Consider the following 13,119-nt stretch of genomic DNA (forward strand, 5'->3'; position numbering starts at 1 on the left):
ATCTTACCTTTTGTAGTCGAGTGCCGCTGGTGGCAGTTAGAAAAATTACATAAATTGGCCGCTTCACTGAATAAGCCGCAGGGCTGAACATTTGGGAAAAAAGTAGCTGCTTATAGTCCGGAATTTACAGTACATTACTTTAGTTACAGCTAAGTGCTCTTGCTAACTTTTCAAAATACGAAAAATTTGCAATGGCCCTTCAAAATATGAAAATGCATGCTAGCTCTGTGATTTGTTAACTCCATCAAAAGGTCTTTGATTCTTCTTTTTTTGCTTTAAAACAGGGCATTTTCTTTCTTCATTTCCTGTTTGCGAAACTTTGCCGTGGAGGATTAGCAAGCACAGAACCAAGAGTAAAGCAAAGGGCCTGCATTTGACAGGTAGCTTGTGCACAATATAAACAGCTGAGGTGTACGTCTGCCCGACGCAGCAAAAAAAGAAATGTATTTAAAGTGTCAAGTTCAAACTAAGCACACGCAGGGTGCGACAGTTCATACGCCGAGGTTCATTTCAACATTTGAGAGAAGACGTGAAGGCTTAAATAAACAGTTTGTTCCCGGTGATGTCATCCCAAAGAATATGAGGGCGAATCATCGGGTATTTTCTGTGATGAGTGATTGGGCAGGATTTCACATCATTTTTTTGTCCCCCCGGGATGTTGGACACTCAACTTAAATGGTATTTCGCGGACTAGACAGGAAAATTTCTTAAAAAAAAATTCCTAATAAGGGCATTCTAGTCTGAAGGCAACATTCCGGATCAGTAAAGGTAAAGGTAATGTCACTTTGTACTTAAATGTAAGTCATGAATGAAAATAAAGGGTCCGTTTAACTACAAACTCCCGTAAAAAATCCTTGTTTATATTACTGGTAGGTCCCTGTTAACATTATTTCAAAATAATTTTGTTGGGATCTTACACTGTTTTCAGTGCCATGTACTAGTAGCAGTAACTATTCTACTATTAGTTTGTACTATTTTTGATCCGATTAATAAATTGTATGAATTGATATTGTTTCAAATTGTAGGATATAACTGACTTTTCTTTTTTAATGAATGTATTATCGTCATCATGCATTATGATTTCTGGATTTTTCTTATTTAGTTTATCTCTCTCCAAGTGGACAGGCACCTGCGATTAAGATTTCAGATCCCTCCATGATTTCTAAGTGGGAAAAATAGCAAAATAGTAGGGTGTTCAAATACTTGTTTTCTTCACTGTATATATATATATATATATATATATAAATATATATATATATATATATATATATATATATATATATATATATATATATATATATATATATATATATATATATATATATATACACATCCCTCAGTCCATTTACTAGACATCAGCGCTTTTATATATTTACTGCCGGCCGGAAAGAGCATTTAGTTGGAATTAATTTAAAAAATCATAACTCTTGATACAAATTACCTCGAGACTCCCTTGTTCTTGTGACATGCTCAGAAATTGATTGTGGCTATATCAAATGATACAACTACACACTACACAATATAGGGACATCTAATGGCCAAATATTACAGAGTCCCTTTAAAGAATTCGACTTGATTCGCAAAACTGTTATCTTAAGAAATTATTATGGGAAAAACAAAATGTTTGGATTAATAAAATATGAAAGTAATTATTCTGTCATATTATGTTGTGGTACATTTAGGGTGACAGCACAAAAACAAATGATTTATAATCCACTTTTACCATTTTAGGGTTGAAATCCCCTGCTTGGAGTCTGATGCAATCATCTTTGAATTTTTTTTCCAGGACGTAGTTTATGCTTATTCCCATTTGTTCTGCTTCAAACTTTGTTTTGCGTGGAAAAAGTTGGGCCAAGATCCTTTTGTTAGGTCAGAAGGTGAAAAACGGACATCAATAAAAGCATGCACACTGTATTTATGTTTTTTGTTTAGCTGACCTGAGTCAGCGTGACACCTCTTTGCCGTCGTTTGGATCCCAAAATTGCCTTTAGCACTCATCGGCTGCAGCGCCAAGCAATTTGGCTTTGTTCATGCGTGACTGAAGGAAAAGCCAGAAAATAGAGACGCTTTTACGGGGGCGGGAGTCAAACGATACATTGTAATTTACCATCACAAATTGGGTGTTCATATTTTGCGTCTAGAAAAAAAGAATTTGGGAAACAATTTATAAATGTGAAAAGTGAAGTTTGAAGAGCGGGACCTTGGGACGGTTGCCGACAACGAGACAGTGGATTGGATCGAAACAAGAAACGCTTATTGCTTTCAAACAAACTTGGCACTCGAAGACAGAGCGGGATTGAGATGATTCAATTTCGGGGAGAATCACGTACGGAAATCATTATTGTGATATGGCATGTTTGAAAATGCGGAGGAAGGAAAATGACGGAAGGTTAAAGATGATTATTTCAAATTTTGGAGGGCAATAACAGTTGAGGCTATTTGTCAAACCAAACAAAGATAATTAAACATAATTTCCTATCAATTTCTTTGATTCGTTAAAACGGTGCAAAGCAAAGAACTTTAAAATAAATTAACAGCAAAAAAGATCTTGTTCTGATGACAGATAATTGTGCTCATTTTGCGAGGAAAGAATGCATGCTTATTTTTATCTTATTTTTGTAGTAAAAAATATTGTAGTGCTTTAATGAGCATAATGTCATGATGACTGATTACATTCACCTGCACCCGCTCGTTTGGCGCCAGCCGCTACTGGCTTCTTGCTTGTTTCCTCGTCCTACTTAAGCTCAGTCCTTTCCCTCGCCTGTTGTCAGTTCGTCAGCAAACCTCTGTTTTGACAAGGCAAGCATTTTTGACTCTGACTCCCGTCGGTCCCGTTTTTCCACTCGCGCGTTCCTGATTTCCCCGTTTGTCTTCTGCTACGACCCGTTTTTTTGACCCCGACCACGTTTTGATCTCCTGTCCCAGCTAACGACCCGTATTTTTTTTACCCCGACCACGTTCTGATCTCCCGTCCCGGCTAATGACCTGTTTTTCCGTCTAACTACGCTACGATCTCCTGCTACACCTCCACATTTGGAACACGCTCCGATCCTGTGAGCGGCTTGCTGGCGCTGCCTTTCCTCTATATTTCAATAAAACTTGTGAGTAACGTTCCGCGATTGGGTCTACCATTTGTTTTGGTTCTGACACATAAGTTATCCACTAGATTGAATGAATGAATGAAAGAAAACTTTATTTGGAAAATTAAAATAAAAACAGGACAAAAACAATGAGTCAACAACAAAATAATGTTACATAACATGTTCGAAAAGGGGTAGTCAGAAGCAGATGCTTATTTTCCCTACCTCTTTATCTTCCCTATTAAATTCATTTTACAAATCCTCTTCTCCTCTTGTGTCTAAGATAACAAAATCTCATGGATATATTTATTACATAGGTCAGATATCAATAATTATAATAATTACAATAATCGCATATTCTATACACTAATCTTCGTAATACCCATCCCTCAACTTCATAATGCCACTAGCTACCAATTATCACTGCCGCACCAATGATAATAACAATAATAAAAATAAACATAATATTTATAATAACATTTATGATATAATAATAGCAGCAATAACAACAAGTTAACCATAGTTTTAAACGCAGTATTTCCAATCTCACTCATATGCCATTTTCTTCATCCCTGTATTTCGCCAGTAATGTTTTTTTGTATTTAAATTTGAACACGTGAATAGTTGGACATTGTTTGATCTCATCTTGGAAATTATTCCAAAGTTTGACTCCACACACAGACACACACATACTTTTCCTGGTTGTTCTCACCTTTGGGATTTTGAATTTACAACAGCCCCTCAAGTTATAATTTCCCTCTTTCCAAATGAATAATTTTTGGATGTTTTTAATTTATTTTTCCTGTATGATAAGAAGAAGAGGACTTGGAATGAGAAAAACCACATCAAGATAGACTATTTTGTTTGGATTAGGGGTAGGGTTAGGGTTAGGGATGGATATAAGTATCCTTGTTTATTTTACTTGAAAATGAGTTTCTAGGTTAAAACAATAGAAAATAAGGAAAAATTAAGTGCAAGTTAAAATATGAATTTAAATTTGATCCGTCCGTCCGTCTGTCCGTCCATCCGTCCCTCTCTCCGTCTGTCTGTCTGTTTGCTATGTGGCACCTAAGGGATAGATTTAACAGGTGCATCAAAAATTTCTTTATTGCATTAAAAATATTATTTTTCCTTTACAAAAAAACAAATCATTTTACTGCAGCGTTATGAGTGGTATTTGTAAAATCGTTATATATATATATATATATATATATATATATATATATATATATATATATATATATATATATATATATTTATTATTATTATTTTTTTTAATATATTTTTTTTAAACTCAATTTTTGGGTTTTCATGCAAGAGTCTTTAATTATTCCTAAGTAGAGTGACACTGTGTTTGCTCCCTTCAAGTCAACTCAAGTTCCGTTTATTTGTATAGCCCTTAATCACAAAGAGTCTCAAAGAACTGACTATATTACAGGCTACAGACTACTATTCCACCATCCCTTGATCTAAAACCGACATGAGGGCAAGGAAAAACTCAAAAACCTTAGCATGAGGAAAATGAAGAAACCTTGAGAAGGGACCGCACGTGAGGTAATCCCCTTTCCAGGATGACCAGGCTGCAATGGATGTTGCAATAACAAATAATACACCGTTATTGTCAACAGGAAATGTAGATCATTCATAAGCTATAGAATCGAAGTGTGTTTTAAGCCTAGATTCAAACAGTTCCACTGAGGTTGCAGAATCTTAAGGGGGCAGAGCATTCCACAACATCAGGGCCCGAACACTCTCTTCTTGGCTCTTGTGAAAAGTATAAAACACACTATAGTAAAGAGTAGTCTACAAAATAAATGTCATATGACATCTCTCGACTGGCTGGCAACCAGTTCAGGGTGTCCCCTGTCCACTGCCCGAAGATAGCTGGGATGGGCTCTGGCACCCCCGCGACCCTACTGAGGATAAGCGCTGCAGATAATGGAACCTGGTTTGCCTTACTGGGTTTGCAAAAGTGTACACCCGTCTCCCACCATTACTGCTTACGATACAACACTCCCTGTCCCTTCCCTTTACCGGCATATTTTCTGTCTGAATGGGGGTAAAAAGCGTATATTTTGGCAGATTGTCAAGATCACTAGAATACTGTTTTTTTGTTGCGTAAGATAGGACGGCCGGTGTGTGTTCTTGAAGGCATGAGCCTTTGTCCAGTTGTTTTTTATTTATTTTCATGTTTCCGTAATACACAAATCTATATCTATTTGGTCTCACGAGCTTAACTTTATAAATTCAAACTGAGGTTCGAAATAAAAACTGCGATTGGAAACTGTTAGCTTCTTTAGCTCGGTGCCTTGTACACATAGCATTAGCATCAACATGGCTCGGAGCGGAGTTACTGTAATTGCAAAATAAACGTTTTGGAAATGCAAAAACGAGCCCATTTGTACGCACTGGAACCTCGGAAGTCAGACATCTGGTTTGCAAACGTGTTGACGTTTCCCCCCACCAGGCAATGATGAGCATGCCCTCGAAGGCGATATTGGGAGTTTGAAGGAAATTGGAAGTTCAAGTGCGACGTAATTTCAACCTTACATTTTTGACAACGGGTCAAGATCTGACCTTGTGGAGCTGACTTACTATATTAGAGTGAGATATTTTTATGGCACACATCAACATGCTAACCAAAAACTCTTGATTGTCAAATGTTAACCGAGGCCATCTGTCCAGTATATACAATCCCAATTTGTTAAGTATTTCATGCACAGTAGAGAAAAATTGAGAGAGAAAAAACACCTAAAAATAAATCATTTTGAATATCTATATACAGTATACTTTTCTCAATGTAATTTTTATTGTTTGTATTTCTGAATGTAGTCATACATAATATTTTCCTGAGAAAAAAGTCATACAATCTGAAAGAAATGCTAATTTTCTCACCTTTTTGAAAAATGTTTCTCAAAAGGAGGTATATTGTTTATCACTTTCAGCTAAAAGTATTACTGTGAAAAGTGTTTGAACGGTCAAGGGGACAAGACCAAAATCCAGCTTTTTCCCTTCAGTCCTTTTTCTTTCTGTTTTTTTTTATGAACAGAGAGAAAAAATACTAAGTAAAAAAGGCTGTTTTTCTTATTTGAGTAGGGAAATCAATTTAAAATATTGTTAAAGGCACAGTGTGTAATATTTAGTGCCCTTTAGTCTTACGGAAATACTTTCATTCAGTAAAAAACAAACAAACATTAGTTTTGAATATAAGGCAAAAATACATGAACTTGTCACGACCAGCACACGGGGTGGACCCAATCGCGTAACGTTTCTCACAATTTTATTGAAAGAAAGAGGAAGGGGAGTGTCAGCGATCCGATGCTCACTGGACACGGGGAGCAAGTCGTTCTCGCACTCAGATTGTGATTCGAATACGGAAGTGGATCTTCCGTGGTGAGCCATGGCGGTGTCAGGGACGGAAAAACAGTTCGGTAGCCGGAATAGGGAGAGCAAAAGCGTGGTCAGTGTCGGAAACGAGTCGTAAGCCTTGAGAGTAGACGTGATCGGGATCAAAACAGGTCGTAGCCGGAGACAAACGGGAGCAAAAACGGGACAGGCGGGAGTCAGGGTCGAAATAGGCTTGCCATGTATAAACAGAGGTTCGCAGACGGACTGACGAAAGGGGATTGACAGGACTGGGTTTAAAAAGGGACAGGGAGCCAATCAGATAGCCCGCAGCGGCCGGCGCTAAATGAGTGAGCACAGGTGAAATTATTGAGTAATCATGGCAGAGCTATCGTACCAATTTTATTTCTTATTTAAAAAAAACTAATACTAGGTGGAATATTTTTTTATGTCTTTTACACTGTGGAATCACCACTTATGTCCTCACCATGTTTGTACAACAGGAATCCACCATGCTGTGCTATGAAGCTCTGGCTCTCACTTGTGCTAGACAAGTGCCATCTAGTGGTCAAATATCACACTTTGAGAAACAAATCCTGTCAATATTGTAGTATATTTATGTCTCACTGTGTACATATTCTCACAAAACATTTTCCCTGTTTTTCTGTCGATATTTTTTTAGGGTTTAGTTGTTATTTTTCTTTTTTTACTATACTTGTTCTTCAAACCTGCCTTTCTACCCTGTAAAAATGTAGCGAAGAATATAAAAAAAACTAAGACTATATAAAATATAATGTTTTTTGGGCCAACATATTTTAAAACTTTTCATTGTATTAAAGACAGTTTCATCTCTGTGAAAAACATATTACATATGTATGAATTATTTATCAACTTATGCAGTTATGCACTATTGTCATGATGCACTTTGTGTGGTGTTCCGCAGGGTTCAGTACGTGGCCCTCTTCTTTTCAGCATTTGCATGCTTCAATTAGGTGATATTATTTGCATGTATAATATGAGTTTCTATTGCTACGCAAATGACACTCAACTATATCTTCCGATGGAGGAATCTGCCCCACTAAACTGTGGAAATTTGGAGGCCTGCCTCACTGAGATAAAAGAAGGGATGTCACTCAACTTATTGCGCCTTAACTCTGAAAATACCGAAATGTTCTTTATTGGTCCATCTAAATGCCGTCACTTGTTCTTAAAAACTGCTCTGAACATTGACAAATGTAATATTACCCAGAGTGACTCAGTCAAAAATGTAAGTGTCACATTTGACGCCAATCTGTCCTTCCAAACATACATTAGGAATATTACTAGAACAGCTTTTTTCCATCTTCGCAACATTGCTGAAATTCGCCCTATAAAACACAATTCTGTTCTATAACTTATGAATGACCTATATTTCATGTTGACATTATGTGTGTATTATATATTATTGCTACATCCATTACAGCCTGGTCGTCCTGGAAAGGGGATTACCTCATGTGCAGTCCCTTCTCAAGGTAATTTAAGTTTTTCCTGGCCCTCATCTAGGTTTTAGATCAGGGGTTGGTGTAATAATAGTCTGTAGTTTGCAATAATGTGTGGTTTTTGAAGCCCTTTGAGACTCCTTGTGATTAAGGGCATCACAAATAAACATGACTTGACTTCACTTGACTTGCAACATAGGCCAGTTTCCAAACACTACTTTTTGAATATTTTTTCCCCTTTATCATCCTCACATTCTTATTTTTCTCTTTTAAGTCTTTATAGCGTGTTTACTTTTTTGTGGCTCGGTCAATGATAAGTATGTCTATTAAATTTTGTGTCGGAAAGTAAAACATTTGTTAACCCTCTAATACTCGGATATAGAAAAACATAAAATCAACATTTTTAACTACTTAGATGGTTTTATGAGGTTTTTGGAGATGGAAATGTAGTGTCTCATCTCATCTCATCTCATTAGCCGTACCGCTTATCCTCATTAGGGTCGCGGGCCATCTCCGGGCAGTGGGCAGGGGACACCCTGAACTGGTTGCCAGCCAATCGCAGGGCACACACGGACAGACAACTCATTCGCTCATTCACACCTATGGACAATTTGGACCGACCAATTCACCTGAAATGCATGTTTTTGGAATGTGGGAGGAAACCGGAGTGCCTGGAGGAAACCCACGCAAGCACGGGGAGAACATACAAACTCCGCACAGGAAGTCTGGAGCTGGATTTGAACCCACGACAGGTTCCCATGACATGAACTGTGCCGCACAAGCGCTAACCACTGCGCCGCCGTGCTGCCCGAAATGTAGTGTCATCAAAGAAATATAAATATATATATATATATATATATATATATATATATATATATATATATATATATATATATATATATATATATATATATATATATATATATATATGTATGTATATATGTTTATATATTTATATATATATTTATATATATATATATATATATATATATATATATATATTTAAGAAATTATATTAGGATGCTGGGTCGAGATAGGGTAGCAGAATTTTCTTCCGGCAAGTTATATTCACTGTCAGAACAGAATGGTGCAAACGTAAACACCTCAGTAAATGATTGATTGCTTGTTACAATAAATAACACAGATATTTCCAACATTTTGATGGAGGCCATGCTTATGTAGAAGCTTATACACAGATGTTGGGCCCAGAATCATTTTGAATCCAAACAATAGGTCTGAATAACCATGTTAATACGTAGAAAGTCACCAAGAACAAGTATTTCTACTGCTTTTTGGGAAACAAATAAGAATGATGTAATTTTATGATGCTGGGTCTTACAGCGTTAAAGGGTTCATCGTCCATTCATGCCAACAATGTCTGATTATCAAGAGGTTTTACTTTTCAATTTGGGGCAAAAGCAAAAGTTCAATTTCAAGAGATGGGTATAAAACTTTTAACGTTTTATTCGTGATTCTTTTATATACCACTAATAATACTCATACCACATTTCTGATTACCGCTCTATCCAAATCTTCATGACACGTATCAAAATCCTTTCCTAACACTCCCACAATGAGAACAAAAATTTGCTCCTGGAAATACTCTTTGGAGTTTGCACATACACGATGTGGTTTTATTGTTTGTTTTCTCTTCTTTTTTTTAAATCTCATCTGGTTAATGTCAGGGTTTAATGTCAAAGCAATGGTTCTTTCCAGGGGTTGTGGTCATGCCCAAAGAAGCCAAAGTGTTCTTTGCCAGCCACCGCAAAATGAAATGGCGTCATGAGACGTGTCGCGTTTGAGTGACAGAAAATTTGGGAAAATAATTTTTCAAAAAACAACAACCTTTAAACAGAAGCGGAAACTGTTAGTGTTCTTCATGATATACAGTAGAACAAAGCGGATCAACAAGAAAAATATTAGTGGAGGAAAGAAAATGATGTTGGTGAAGATCCAACATAAGGAAATGTACCAAGCACAAGCCAGTCTTCACATTAAATTAGATAGGATTAGATTTACAAAAGAGTCGTAAAATGGATCTGCGTTTTTGTTGCGTAAGTTGCCCCGCTCCGCGGTTTTAACGGCGGGTTAGGATTTCGACATGGGTGCATAATTAATGGGTCGTCACTTGCTGATGTGGCAGTGGAAGCATTGTGTTGCACTCCCATTAAGCCGTTAAATGGGGATACGGTTGCGGCGCAAACTGGCACAGGACGTTGATGGCAGTTGATGGAATGAGGGGTCAACAGGGTCAATTTCTAGTTTTAGCGTCTTTTATGACCTTTTTGACCTACAGAGACACACATATACTGGACTGTCTCAGAAAATTAGAATATTGTGATAAAGTTCTTTATTTTCTGTAATGCAATTAAAAAAACAAAAATGTCATACATTCTGGATTCATTACACATCAACTGAACTATTTCAAGCCTTTTATTATTTGAACATTGCTGATTTTGGCTTACAGCTGAAAAAAACTCAAAAATCCTATCTCAAAATATTAGAATACTTCCTCAGACCAAGTAAAAAAATAATTTTATAACAGCAAAACTAAATCAAACATTTGAAAATGTCCATTGATGCACTCAGTACTTGGTTGGGAATCCTTTTGCACGGATTACTGCATCAATCCGGCGTGGCATGGAGGCAATCAGCCTGTGGCATTGCTGAGGTGTTATTGACGCCCAGGATGCTTCGATAGCGGCCTTCAGCTCATTTGCATTTGTAGGTCTGGTGTCTTTCATCTTCTTCTTAACTATACCCCACAAATTCTCGATGGGGTTCAGGTCAGGGGAATTAGCAGGCCAATCAAGGACAGTGATGCCATGGTCAGTGCACCAGTTACTGGTGGTTTTGGCACTGTGGGCAGGTGCCAGATCATCCTGGAAAATGAAATCCTCATCTCCATAGAGCTTTTCAGCAGATGGAAGCATGTAGTGCTCTAAAATCTCTTGGTACACAGTTGCATTTACTCTGGACTTGATGAAACACAGTGGACCAACACCAGCAGCTGACATGGCTCCCCAAACCATTGCTGACTGTGGGAACTTCACACTGGATTTCAAGCAACTTGGATTTTGCTCCTCTCCAGCCTTTCTCCAGACTCTGGCGCCTTGACTTCCAAATGAAATGCAAAACTTGCTTTCGTCTGAAAAGAGGACTTTGGACCACTCTGCAACTGTCCAGTGCTTCTTCTCCATAGCCCAAGTCAGACGCTTCTTCCGTTGTCTTGAGTTCAGAAGTGGCTTGACCATGGGAATACGGCTATTGTAGCCCACTTCCCGGACACGTCTGTGATACCTGGACTCCAGCTTCAGCCCACTGTCTTTGAAGCCCCCCCAAATTCTGGAAGCGGCTCTTCTTCACAATTTTGTTAAGGCTGCGGTCATCTCTCTTGGTTGTGCAGCGTTTCCGGCCACATTTTTCCCTTCCAACAGACTTTTTGTGGATATGCTTTGAAACTGCACTCTGTGAACAGCCTGCTCTTTGAGAAATTTCTTTTTGTGTCTTACCCTCCTGATGGAGGGTATCAATGATGGTCCTCTGGACAGCAGACAGATCAGCAGTCTTCCCCATACTTGTGATTTAGTTTACTGAACCAAGCTGAGTGTTTTTAAGGCTCAGGAAACCCTCGCAAGGTGTTTCGAGTTAATTAGATGATTCAGGTGATTAGTTGAATAGCCTACTTGTATACTTTTTCATGATATTCTAATATTTTGAGATATTATTTTTGAGTTTTCTTAAGCTGTAAGCCAAATTCAGCAATATTCAAATAATAAAAGGCTTGAAATAGTTCAGTTGATGTGTAATGAATCCAGAATGTATGACATTTTTGTTTTTTTAATTGCATTACAGAAAATAAAGAACTTTTTCACAATATTCTAATTTTCTGAGACAGTCCAGTACATACAGTGTCTGAAACTCGTGACAAAAAGTTACCGGACACCAGCCATAAAGTTGCCTGCCCCATTTTTCACAACTTGAAACACAATAAGACGACGAAACGCAAAAAAAAAAACATTAGTGCAAAGTATTAAGGATTGATAATCAGATTATATAAAAGAACAACACTTTGAAATTAAGTTTATTCTAAATCTACTTATAATATTCATTGCATATATATTACATCGCTGTTTTCCATCTGCCTTCAGTATGTACCTGTATTTACTCATCTTCATTCGTGCCATGTTTGCGTTGCCTCGTCTGCTACAAGCCACGTGAACACCTCTTTCCACAATGCTTTTAATGTACGTTTACGTTTTGCAAAAAGGAATGTTAGGATAAGTAGACAAAATATTTAAAAGATAGAGCTTCCATCAGAACCGAATAGTGCAAAAAGGATGCAGTGACATTTACCAGCCACATAATTCCAAAATAAGCAGATAAATATGATATGAGTACTCATTTTTCTATACATGGGCAATATTTTTTTTCACAATCCTGTGTCCCCGTTTAGAGTGGTGATGGCCCTGTCACCAAGACTATTATTTATCGGTTTTAAGGAAACTGTAGCAGCTATCAGAATGCAGCAGGTCAAAGCGGTGTCCTTTATAATGTTGTTGGCTCTACTCAGCTGGCAATGTCCCCAGATTGGGCAGAGAGCAGCAAATGATTTTTTGGGTTGTGCTGATGACTTTTTTTCTGTCGGCTGTTGTGATCCCAGCATACCGCACAGTGACCATATATTAGAACGCTCTTCACAGTGACTCTGTAGGACGACATTGAATGAAATAGTCTTTATTTTCATTGATAACAACATAGTTGACATTATTTGCAATGTGATTGGGCATGGCACTTCAGGGTAAACACATAAAAACATTAAGATAGCAGCGCACTGGTGCAGCGGCTAAAGGCTTTCCAGCAATTCAAAAAAAATTATTATTATTGGCAAACCTTCAGGTTCTGATGAACACACAATGACTCACCATGACTGTTTTGCACGTCATGGACTGAGTAATAGTGACCATTTGCGAAGTGAGTGACAGACAGAACAGAAACGTCCCTCCTATCAGACGCATGATGAACAAAAGGCCTCCATACGGGTCCAATAAACGATAAATGAAAGGTCTGACTGTAAATCAAGGTCCTCCAATCAAAACACTGGGTGGGAAATGAACCAAATTGGTCCCCTATGAGAATATCAATTCTGTGACAGTCATAACTCTCTCATTGACAAGCCCTCATATGGACACTATTAGAACATTGACCCCCAAATA

General features: G+C 37.6%; 1 protein-coding gene across 2 annotated transcripts in view; it reads left to right on the forward strand.

Moving 5' to 3' along the window:
* glis1b (GLIS family zinc finger 1b) overlaps positions 1 to 13,119 on the forward strand; it is a 148,665-nt gene that overhangs the window by 81,782 nt on the left and 53,764 nt on the right. The gene's annotated exons all lie outside the window — the stretch shown is intronic.

This window comes from Urocampus carinirostris, chromosome 12, assembly GCF_059441175.1.
Source record: "Urocampus carinirostris isolate Australia breed hairy pipefish chromosome 12, RoL_Ucar_1.0, whole genome shotgun sequence".
Taxonomy (NCBI): Eukaryota; Metazoa; Chordata; class Actinopteri; order Syngnathiformes; family Syngnathidae; genus Urocampus; species Urocampus carinirostris.